The sequence below is a fragment of the Liolophura sinensis genome, chromosome 1 (assembly GCF_032854445.1).
Source record: "Liolophura sinensis isolate JHLJ2023 chromosome 1, CUHK_Ljap_v2, whole genome shotgun sequence".
Lineage (NCBI taxonomy): Eukaryota > Metazoa > Mollusca > Polyplacophora > Chitonida > Chitonidae > Liolophura > Liolophura sinensis.
In genome coordinates this window covers 63,869,672-63,880,679 of record NC_088295.1, presented here as the reverse complement: position 1 = coordinate 63,880,679, position 11,008 = coordinate 63,869,672, and positions in this window count along the sequence as shown.

The following is an 11,008-nucleotide window of genomic DNA, read 5'->3' as shown; positions in this document are numbered from 1 at the left end:
GACCTTCTATAGCCCACCCAGGTCTCAGTACAATAAACACACTATATCACACCTTCCACAGCCCACCCAGTTCTGTATAATACACACTCTACAACCCACCTTTCATAGCCCACCCAGGTCTGTGTAATAAACACTTGACAACCCACCTTCCACAGCCCACCCAGGTCTGTATAACAAACACACTACAACCCACCTTCCATGGCCCACCCTGGTCTGTACAATAAACACACCACATCACACCTTCCACAGCCAACCCAGGTCTGCATAATAAACAATCTACAAACCCACCTTCCACAGCCCATCCAGGTCTCAGTACAATAAACACACAACATCACACCTTCCACAGCCCACACAGGTCTGTACAATAAACACACTACATCACACCTTCCACAGCCCACCCAGGTCTGTACAATAAACACACTACATCACACCTTCCACAACCCACCCAGGTCTGTATAATAAACACACTATAACCCACCTTCCATAGCCCACCCTGGTCTGTACAATAAACACACTACATCACACCTTCCATAGCCAACCCGGGCCTGTATAATAAACACACTACAACCCACCTACTTTAGACCACCTGGGTCTCTGTACAAACATACAGACACACTTAAACCGCTCAGGCCTATATGCATTCATATTTCCTTTATAAATGAAACAAGAACACACACGTTTTCCCAATGTGTCAACTTCATTACAATGATATTTCTTTGTAGTTATCAAGAAAAGGAAGTATAACCGATCTGGGGAAAAATATGGCAGGCTTTTGCAAAATGTCAAGAAGGAGCTGCAAATTTTAGGAGCTACTGGCAAGGAGTTCCTGCCAGTACTGTTCCTGTGTGTTGTGAGAAAAAATCCCTCATCTACAAAATCAGATGACAGGTATTATTATTTTCCCATTGACTGTTATTTGTTGTTTGTCATTGCTTTATGAGCACAAGCACACCAAATCCTTTGTAAAAAAAATTCTAATATTATCAAAACCATTTAACTAAGCATCTCCAAAATCATAAACTCCCATTAGTTTACAAAGTTCATAAAATTAAAGGCTTTATAAAGCTTCTCCTTCAATTTTAATACAAAACCATTCATTCTTTTAGGTTCACACATTCTTGGGGTCTTCCATCAGACATTCAGAGACAAATTGAGGAGCATCTAGCTGATTTTGTGTCCAGGGAGAAGCACAGTATCCTTACAACCCGTGGATGATGGAGCACTGGCCCCAACTGGAACCATCCCTGAGCATCACCCAACAATTTGATGTTTTATCTTCCATTCCAAACTACCACTGGTGCAGCACACCAGCCGTTGGGAGCAACAAATTACGCACGGCCACCACACGGGTTGGGTTTGCACAACAAATAGGCTTCCAACAGAGTGTCACTGGGAAGGAACATGTGGAAAGACTTCCTTCTTCTCCACGTAATCGTTACATCTTTTTTAAAGTTGTAAACCCTGAAGGTTACCAGGAGGACATACAGCGGCTCCTGTCACGCATATATTCCCCTAAAGAAGATACACATCCATCTCAAGGCTTCGGAGGTCACGCACGTCACTCAACCCGAAGATATCGCCCAAGGGTGGTTAAAGTCACACCTGAAAGTCTGCAGGCAGCCCAAGGCACGATACCAGACTGTGTTAACATGACACTTCATGACATAACTGTCTTCCAGCATTTTAGAAATCAGATAATTGAAGTCGGCAACATCCACTGGCGGCACCATGATCAATGTACTGATGTGATTGCCATGAATGATTATTCTGCGGATAATGGGGAATTTCTCCCTCAGTCCTTTGTACATGTTACCTGTCTCAAAGAAGGAAATGATGTACTTTACAAATGTACTTGCACTACATACAATGTCATTCTGTCGTTGAGTACAAACCCCAACCCAGGAGATATCCTTTCAGAAGACATGACCTGCATGCATTGTAGACTTGTTATGAAGGATGTTGTGCCTAACATGAATATAATTCTTCATGGGGAGGCAGTCAGTGGGCCATTCTTGAGGATCATGCGGAAGGCAACAGAATCCATCAACCAAGGAGTGGTACTAATGAGTCGCACTGCTGGGGTCAACAAATTCTCAGTAAAAAGTCGCACAGACCCTATATTCTGTTCCTTTGTACATATGTCAGCTGACGCATCAATGATGTCCTGTCAACATGGTGAGTGCCTGGGAACAGACCTGAAGCACAGGCGGTCAACCAGTCGTCTTCTTCTCCTAGATGAAGCAGCATCCCTTTGCCCACACATTGATGCAATGGTGGCCCACAAAGACCTTTGGATGCAAGGTGGTACCGTTGATGTTGGGAGTGAGGAGCAAAGCAGTGAGGAAACTGTGGGCAACCAGGAACAACTCACAGACAATGCCAACTTGGAAGATTGCGACATCAATCTGCAAACAAAGGTAACCACAGTAGGTTAACAACAAACATAACGTGTATATAATGTCTTAAACTAATACTTCTTCAATATCAGATATGTGTGTCTATAAAACTGTGGTTTATAGCCAACTTTTGAAAATGACAGGGCGTCATGCTACTCGGAAAGTGTGCTCAGCATGAGCTCAATGTCATCCTGTCTATATATATATATATATATATATTTATCCTTATTTTACATCCTTTTTTTTTGTTTTGTTTATTCTGCAGCATGACCTTTAAATATATGCAGAGTAAACAAAACAAAATAAGCATGGCACACATATATATATATATATATATATATATATATATATATATATATATATATATATATATATAGCATGGCTCATTTGGTTAGTGCACTAGCCCAGCGTAATGACGGACCCAGGGGCCTCTCACCAACGTGGTCGCTGTGACTTCAAGTCCAGCTCATGCCGGCTTCCTCTCTGGCCATACATGAGAAGGTCTGTCAGCAACCTGCGCATGGCCGTAGGTTTCTCTTGAGTATTGTGTAAAGCACCAATCAAATAAATAAATATGTATGTATATATATTGAAAAACTGCAAAAGTATACATCTCTTGCAGAGAGGATACTTCAATCCAGAAACCTGCGAGTGGGACTTCGGGGGATTGAGTGTTCACAAGCCATGTTCTGAGCATGACATAAAACTTTGCAGGTGTGTACCATATTTTACACCAGTCACCCCCAAAAAATGTTTGCCCATTGGTTATCACTCAGTCTAGTTATTATTTAGCTTAAGCAAAGCAAAATTATACAGTTATGTGTTTCTCTGCCATACTGTATGTTTTTTTATAACTTCCTCATTTCATTCATATTCAGAGCTGTCCAGAAACGTCATATGATCAATGATCTCAATGAAACCACACCACGAGACAGAAATGGGTATCTGTCTGGCATTGAGCTGGTTCCTGCCATTGACAAATCAACAAGATGTCAGTGCGGTGTAAGTTAACACCAATCAACTTAAGCCAGTTATATTCTGTGTGCCAAAATTTATCATCTTATTATTGTAAAAAAAAAACTGTCAGTTAAAGAGTAGATCTCTATCTGTTAATTCTTGCAATAAACTATAACTTCGAGTAATAGACGCATTGTAATTTTTTATCCTTTGCTCTCACACTAGCCAGCTTATATTTATTAACATGATTTCTAACGATGAATTCTGAATGAAAAATGTATGTTTACTTACATCAAGCCATAGCTGAAATAATTTTAATTTAAAGATGTACACACTTTAAAAAATTGCACAACATTTAATGTGAAATTTAATTATCACAATAAACTTTATTAATTAAGGCCCTATAAAATTATGCTGTACAAGTGCAACATCATCAGTCCTTGCACAGCTGTAGTGGGAATTTATTTTACTACGTCGTTTAGGGTTTGTGGTCTTGACTGAATCATTTGGTCAACTGCTAATAACATACCTTGTAATATAATTATGTCTCATTAAAATCACACCCTTTTATCTCTCCCCTACCAGGAGCCAAACCAACTTGAAAGCATCTCATTTTAATAGTATTGTCTTGTAATGCTTGGTGTTGGTATAACGTGTGTGGTATAATGTGTGTGTTTTGTTTGTGCACAGGCCAACTTCACTGATGCTGAACATCCCCTGGGGCATCACCCATTACTGGACTTCACTACCACACTATACACAAGACATGTGAGTATTCATACATTCCATACAAAAATCTACTGCTTCACTACACACTTATTTTATAAAGCATCACAAAAATATACATGCAGCATAAACACTGTCTTCACCTACTCATCTTATTCATCCCAATATTACTGTCTTTGTGTACCATTCTCTTGTAACTCACAACCTGTACAAGGGCACTAAAAGGCAGATTCTAACCACCATAGTCCATTATCGTTAAAAAACACTACCCATATCCCAAAACAGCAGACATAACCATGCCACTTGTTACACATATCCGACCAAAACATGTTGCCCCCTATATACTCAAACAGTTTCAAAACTATTGTTATTAAAGCTAGACAGGTTTTTCACACTATTTCTTTATCACTCACCAATGTTATGTTTGTCTTGGGGCCTCCGTGGCTCAGTTGGTTAGCGCGCTAGCGCACCGTAATGACCCAGGAGTCTCTCACCAATGCGGTTGCTGTGGGAAGGTCGTACGTGGGAAAGTCCTTAAGCAACCTGCGGATGGTCGTGGGTTTCCCCCGGGCTCTGCCTGGTTTCCACCCACTATAATGTTGGCCGCCGTTGTATAAGTGAAATATTCTTGAGTACGGCGTAAAACACCAATCAAATAAATAAATAAATAAATATGCTTGTCTCAATAATTTTTTTGCCTGAATTATGTAATGCCACCTTTTGTTATTACTTCAAATTATTTTATTTCATTTGATTGATGTTTTTACTTGTACTCAAGAATATTTCACTAATACAACGGCGGCCAGCATTATGGTGGGAGGAAACCAGGCTGAGCCCGGGGGAAACCCATGACCATCTGCAGGTTTCTGCAAGACCTTCCCAGGTTCTGCTTCAAATTAATACTAATGCTTATTAACTTAAATTGAAGTTTACATATATATTTCTTTTGTAGGCCCCTGTGCGCTGCCTAGTGTACAAAAGGTTGTGCCTTGGTAGCATTCCCTGCACCTTGAGGTACAGTGGTGAACAAGATACCATCCATTTCTGGACCAAGGAGACATGTGCTGGGGATGAAATTGGATGGGACTTCTGCAATAAGGTCCTTTCATGTCGAATGTCATTCACCAGTTTCTGCAAGGAAGCCACTCGCATATACAGATCATCACACCCAAATTCTGCTAGTTTCATGAGCAAATCGACATTTGTCTCATGGTTTTTCTCATGGGCTGCAAGGATGAAAATTGATTTTCGCCAGCATGTTGATCCCTGGTGCTGTCCAAATCCCAAAGTCCTGGCGTGTGATGGTACACATATAGGCATAAGTTTGAGAAGGCTGAACATCCAACCAATTCACAAGCCCACCAGTGATGAAACAGTAGTAACAAAGCACAGACGTTATGACAGGGTATTTTTGCCATACAAGGAAGGAGTTACTCCCCAGGATGTGCGAGGTGCCAGAAAGCATCTCTCTTGGATATGTCTCAAATATCTGTCCAGACTTTCATCAGGGAATGTTGAAAACAACTGCACTGAATCCATCAAAACTGCAACACTCCTTTCCGTCTGTCCTTCTGATCCAAGATGTGTCTCTTTACTAACACAGTTTACAGCTGGAACATTCGACACCCAGTTGAAACAAGCTCTATCTGAGTTTCTGCTTATGCTTTCCAAAGATGCACCAGTTTCAACTGTTGTACCATACAGATACTTGGACATCATCAGACAAATTGCCCAAAGTGTCACATCAGGGGACAAAGACATCAGCGTGTTGAAATGTTTTGCCCCAGAGCTACACAAAGTCATGCATGCTGCCATCATGGTTAATAGAACTCAAGATATATGTTCCTTTGTAACATATCTTGTAGATTTTGTTGAACAGATCCATTCTACTGATGTACAGTACTGCCCTGCAACACCAACACCAAATACTTACAATCCTGAAGATGGAGTGGCGTATTATTTCAGTACACATGGAAATCGTGTACGACAGCTGCCATCCTACACCATTGGCATGAAGCAAAACTATGACGAATCTCCATCGGATGAACAGAAGTGTGAGAAGCGCTATACCAAGGTGTCCTTGGGAGGCTGGTCCCACTTGTTCCTGTGGTTTTGTCCGATTCATGGCCACTGTTTTGGATTCCACATAATATCTGGACCTGAAGGACGTAAAGATCCCTTTTCCTCAGCCTTCTGTTATCTTGAGGAGCCACCAAAGGAGGTTTTCTATGACTTTGCCTGCTCTCTGTCAGAATTCTCCCTCAACAGGGAGCCCTCATTTTGGCGAGGAACACGGTTCTGGCATGATCTGTTTCATGGATTTTCTCACAGGTGTGGAAACAATTACAGATCATCTCGCATAACGACATTGCAAGGGGCAAATACAGAGATATGTGAACAGTTTAATTCTTTTCTCCAGTGCATAAAATACACAGGAACACACCTCAGCCAGTCACATTTCTGCTTCTTTCTGCAACTCATGATTTATATCTGGAATGAAAGGAAGACAAATCTTTTCACTCGCAGAGTCAATGTAGCTCTCATTGGTGCGGACAGTGTATAGGTCTAAATTCTCTTATCGCACAATATCACAATCCACAAATGATCATGTATGCACAGTGACTCTCTGTCTGTGAGTGAATAAGTGCTTGGGGTTTAACGTCGTACTCAACAATTTTTCAGTCATATGACGACGAAGGAATCATTAGGGTGCATGTACGTGTAATGTGCCTCCTTGGTGCAGGACGGATTTCCACCGCTCTTTTATTTGATGCTGCTTCACTGAGACGACTTACTGAAGGCAAGTAAGCCGCACCGCCCGAGCCATTATACTGATATGGGTCAACCAGTCGTTGCACTATCCCCTTCATGCTGAATGCCAAGCGAGGAAGTTACAACTTCCTCTTTTAAAGTCTTAGGTGTGACTCGATCAAGGATTGATCCTGGATCTACCGGTCCCGAAGTGGACGCTCTACCAACTCTCTCTGCTTATACACTGTGTACCAGTGGATAGCAGCCGAGAGATATATGCTCAGTGACTCCATTTCTGTGATGGCAGACTGTGTTCTAGTGGATAGCAACCAAGAGGTATATGCTCAGTGACTCCCTGTCTGTGATGGCAGACTGTGTACCGGTGGATAGCAACCGAGAGGTATATGCTCAGTGACTCCCTGTCTGTGATGGCAGACTGTGTACCGGTGGATAGCAGCCGAGAGATATATGCTCAGTGACTCCCTTTCCGTGCTTGTGAACTGTGTATCGTTGGATAGTAGCTGAAAGATATGTGCTGAGTGACTCCCTTTCTGTTATGGCTGACTGTGTTCCGGTGAATAGCAGCCGAGAGATGTGTGCTCGGTGACTCCCTGTCTGTGCTTGTGAGCTGTGTACCGGTGGCTAGCAGCTGCGGAAGGTATCATATAAGACAGAAATTTATGAGTATGGCGTTAAACAACAAACACATAAAAAAATAGATTCAAAATGCAAATTTTGAAATGCTCCACATCCAGATGGACATGTAGCCATGCAAAACCCCTGGTAGTGTTTTGAAATGACACACAGTGTGCAACAGGATTTTATTCCTTATTTAATTGATGTTCATACAATCATATTTTAAATAAATGTCAACCGTTCATCAGCTATAGCCTCCGCTTTAAAGTTTGAAATTTTTTCATTGATTTTAAGTTTAGTTTTTGTTTTTTTTTTTAATTTATTGATGTTTTTTATTAAGTCATTTTGATTGAAACTTAAATTTCTTTTTGTACGGTAACACATCTTGTCTAGAAAGGCTCCATGCACGGTTAGAATTTCTTGTACAGAGGGTTTTGTATGTCTTTTTTCCAGTGAGATTTATGAACATTAACAAATTTACCTATATCTTCGAATCAAGAAAGCTTTCACAAATGGCTACCATTTTTGTGCACTGACCTACCTACATAGGAGAACAAGAATAATATTGACAGCCATGTTTCCCTGGCATTTATCTGTTTGGTGGACTGTAAACAAATATTTCTATAAACCATCAATGTATGATTACAGCAACTTTACCCCATTTATATAGTGTCAAAGTTTACCTAATTTTTGCACTTCATTTTCTCTGTGCAAGCTTTCCTCGTCTGTATTAGTACTGGGAGCCTGTTAGACTGGCCCATACCTATACCTCGACGGAATGTTGAAACCATCCACACAATGTCAGAGACTGTTGTCAAGCACAGCTAATCATAGGGTTGCGGTGGCCACCCATAGAACACGGATAGCCAGTCGTGAGTAGCGATTTGCATAACAAAGACTACTCCAGCGAGTCGGTGCTTGAACTCACAAGGTATTTTTTTACTATCATAGCTCAACATTTGCATACCAAAGACCACTACGAACTTCCCACAATGACATCTTTTTTTTCAGCCCCAATGGTTTAGACCTCTATAACATACGAAGTTGTTGAGTCAGTGGCAAGCTCTTATAGCACTATCTATGTAGGGAATGATATCTGTGTATGATGATGTCATTCTATTTTATATTGGTTTGGAGGACAGTACTTGATTGTATCACCTGACTTAAACACCATGCGTTCTAACGAACTGTTCAATCACGCAAGCTGTCGATGTCATCTGAATGTCTTGTTGAACTCTAGTGTCTGTAACTTATGCGGCTCACAATTGTGTCGTATCCCAGACTGCAGCTGAGTTATACAGGTGAAAAGGTTACCTTTTTAGATTTTGTACACTTTTATGCTTTGTATGAATATAGACGCAAAAACCTTCATACTCAATATTTTCATATTGTTTGATAAATGTTTAATAAGGGAACATGTTTGTACCATCAATAAGGCTATACTGGATTTATGAAGATTACTTAGAAACATAAGTTGCTTACATCTCACGGTGCATATTATTGTGGATTATTCATTGTGACTCGACCCGCAATAGCTGTGACATACTTGATATACACTATGTTATTCTGTTGTGCTTTTATCAGCATATTGAGAGTGACTATATGGTAAAACCGCAGGCTTTCATTGAAATAGAACAACAATGTTAAGAAAATTGATCATGGACTTTGTATTCCTTTTATACATATTTATTTATTTGTAATGTCATTGATGTGTATTAAACATACTGACTGCTCTGATGTTTTAAAATGTCTTGTTTTGTTTAATATTATAACAGAAAACGCAGCATCTGACTGAGTATCTGATAAATGTACTAACGTTGGTTGATATTAATTCAGGGGTCTTATGGCAGGACATACAGCAGTAGGCCCCTATATTTACTGACTGCTATTTAAGGTCATATTTAAGAATTTTTGTAACGTTACAAACATTACTTGGTGGTCTTTTTCCTTCACGAACTTTCAGAAAGGAGAATCAAAACTTATCTAACGATGATAGTGAACGAGATTGGTTTGAATACTGGCCTAAATATATACCAGAAACGTATGTTTTAATGATCTACATTTCCAAACAAGAGGTACTCTGGGCAATGCAACCCGAGACACCAAATGTACACACTGATTCTTTATGCGTTAAAGTAAATATTTGCGTCAGATTGTATATATAATATTTGTCATTTATTATTTTCTGAGGAAAACATCACGTACAACGTTCATATGTAATAGCACTTCGTTGGAAAATTTAGTTATTTATTTATGTATCTAAAAAAAATGTTAAGTACGACGTTAAACCCCAAGCATAGATAGCCTACATAAAAAGCTATTTATCTCACTGGAGGTTTACGTCGTACTCAAGAATATTTCACCTATATCACAGCGGCCAGAATTAAGATGAACGGTAACTCGACAGAGCCCGGGAGAAACCCACGACAGTCCGCAGGTTGATCCCAGGCCTTCCCACGTACGGTTGGAGGGAAAGCCAGCATAAGCTGAACTTGAACTCACAGCTATCGATACTCGTGAGAGGACTCCTGGGTAATAATGCTGCACTAGCTAACTTTAGCGGTCTCCAGGGCATTCCGACAGATGAGCTAGCGGTGCTCAGTGGTACTAAGTCACATGGATTGTTTATCCAATTAATATATTGCATATGTCGTGTATTTCATTAATTTCACCACCATGTCGAATTTCAAATATATTAAACTAACAATGATATAACTCTAACCCATATATATGTACTGCGAACTGAGTTATGAGGTGCCACTGCTCACTCATACTAGTGCTGCTGAATTCATTCTTTATGTACGTAACGTGGACAGAATACGTCATGCCTTTTCTTAATTTGATTAAAACATCGCGTTTCAAGAGGAAAAAGGTAGCATTCACCTAACCCTAGCCTAACCCTAACCCAACCCTAGACAGAGACGCCACGGGCGCACTGCTATCTAAGTGAAGAACTGGCACAGCGTACTCCTACAAAGCTAGTTGCTGCTGAATTCATTCTTTATATACGTAATGGGGACAGAATACGTCACGCCTTTTCTTAATTTGATTAAAACATCGCGTTTCAAGAGGAAAAAGGTAGCATTCACCTAACCCTAGCCTAACCCTAACCCAACGCTAGACAGAGACGCCATGGGTGCACTGTTATCTGAGTGATGAACTGGTACCGCGTACTCCTACAAAGCCAGTTGCTGGTGAATCCATTCTTTATGTAAGTAATGTGGACTGAATACGTCATGCCTCTTATGAATTTGAATAAATATCACATTTCAAGAGGAAAAAAACGGTAGCATTGACCTTACCCTACCTAACCCTAACCTAACCCTGGACAAAGACGTCTGCTATCTGAGTGATGAACTGGGACTGCGGACTTCTACAAACCCAGTTGCTCCTGAGTCCATTCTTTATGTACGTAGTCTAAACAGAATATGATCTGTATTTTCTTGATTTTATAAGAATATAGCTTTAGAAACGGGAAAACGTAGATTTTCCTAACCCTAGACATATGTGCACTGCTATCTGAGTGAAAACCAGTGTATAAA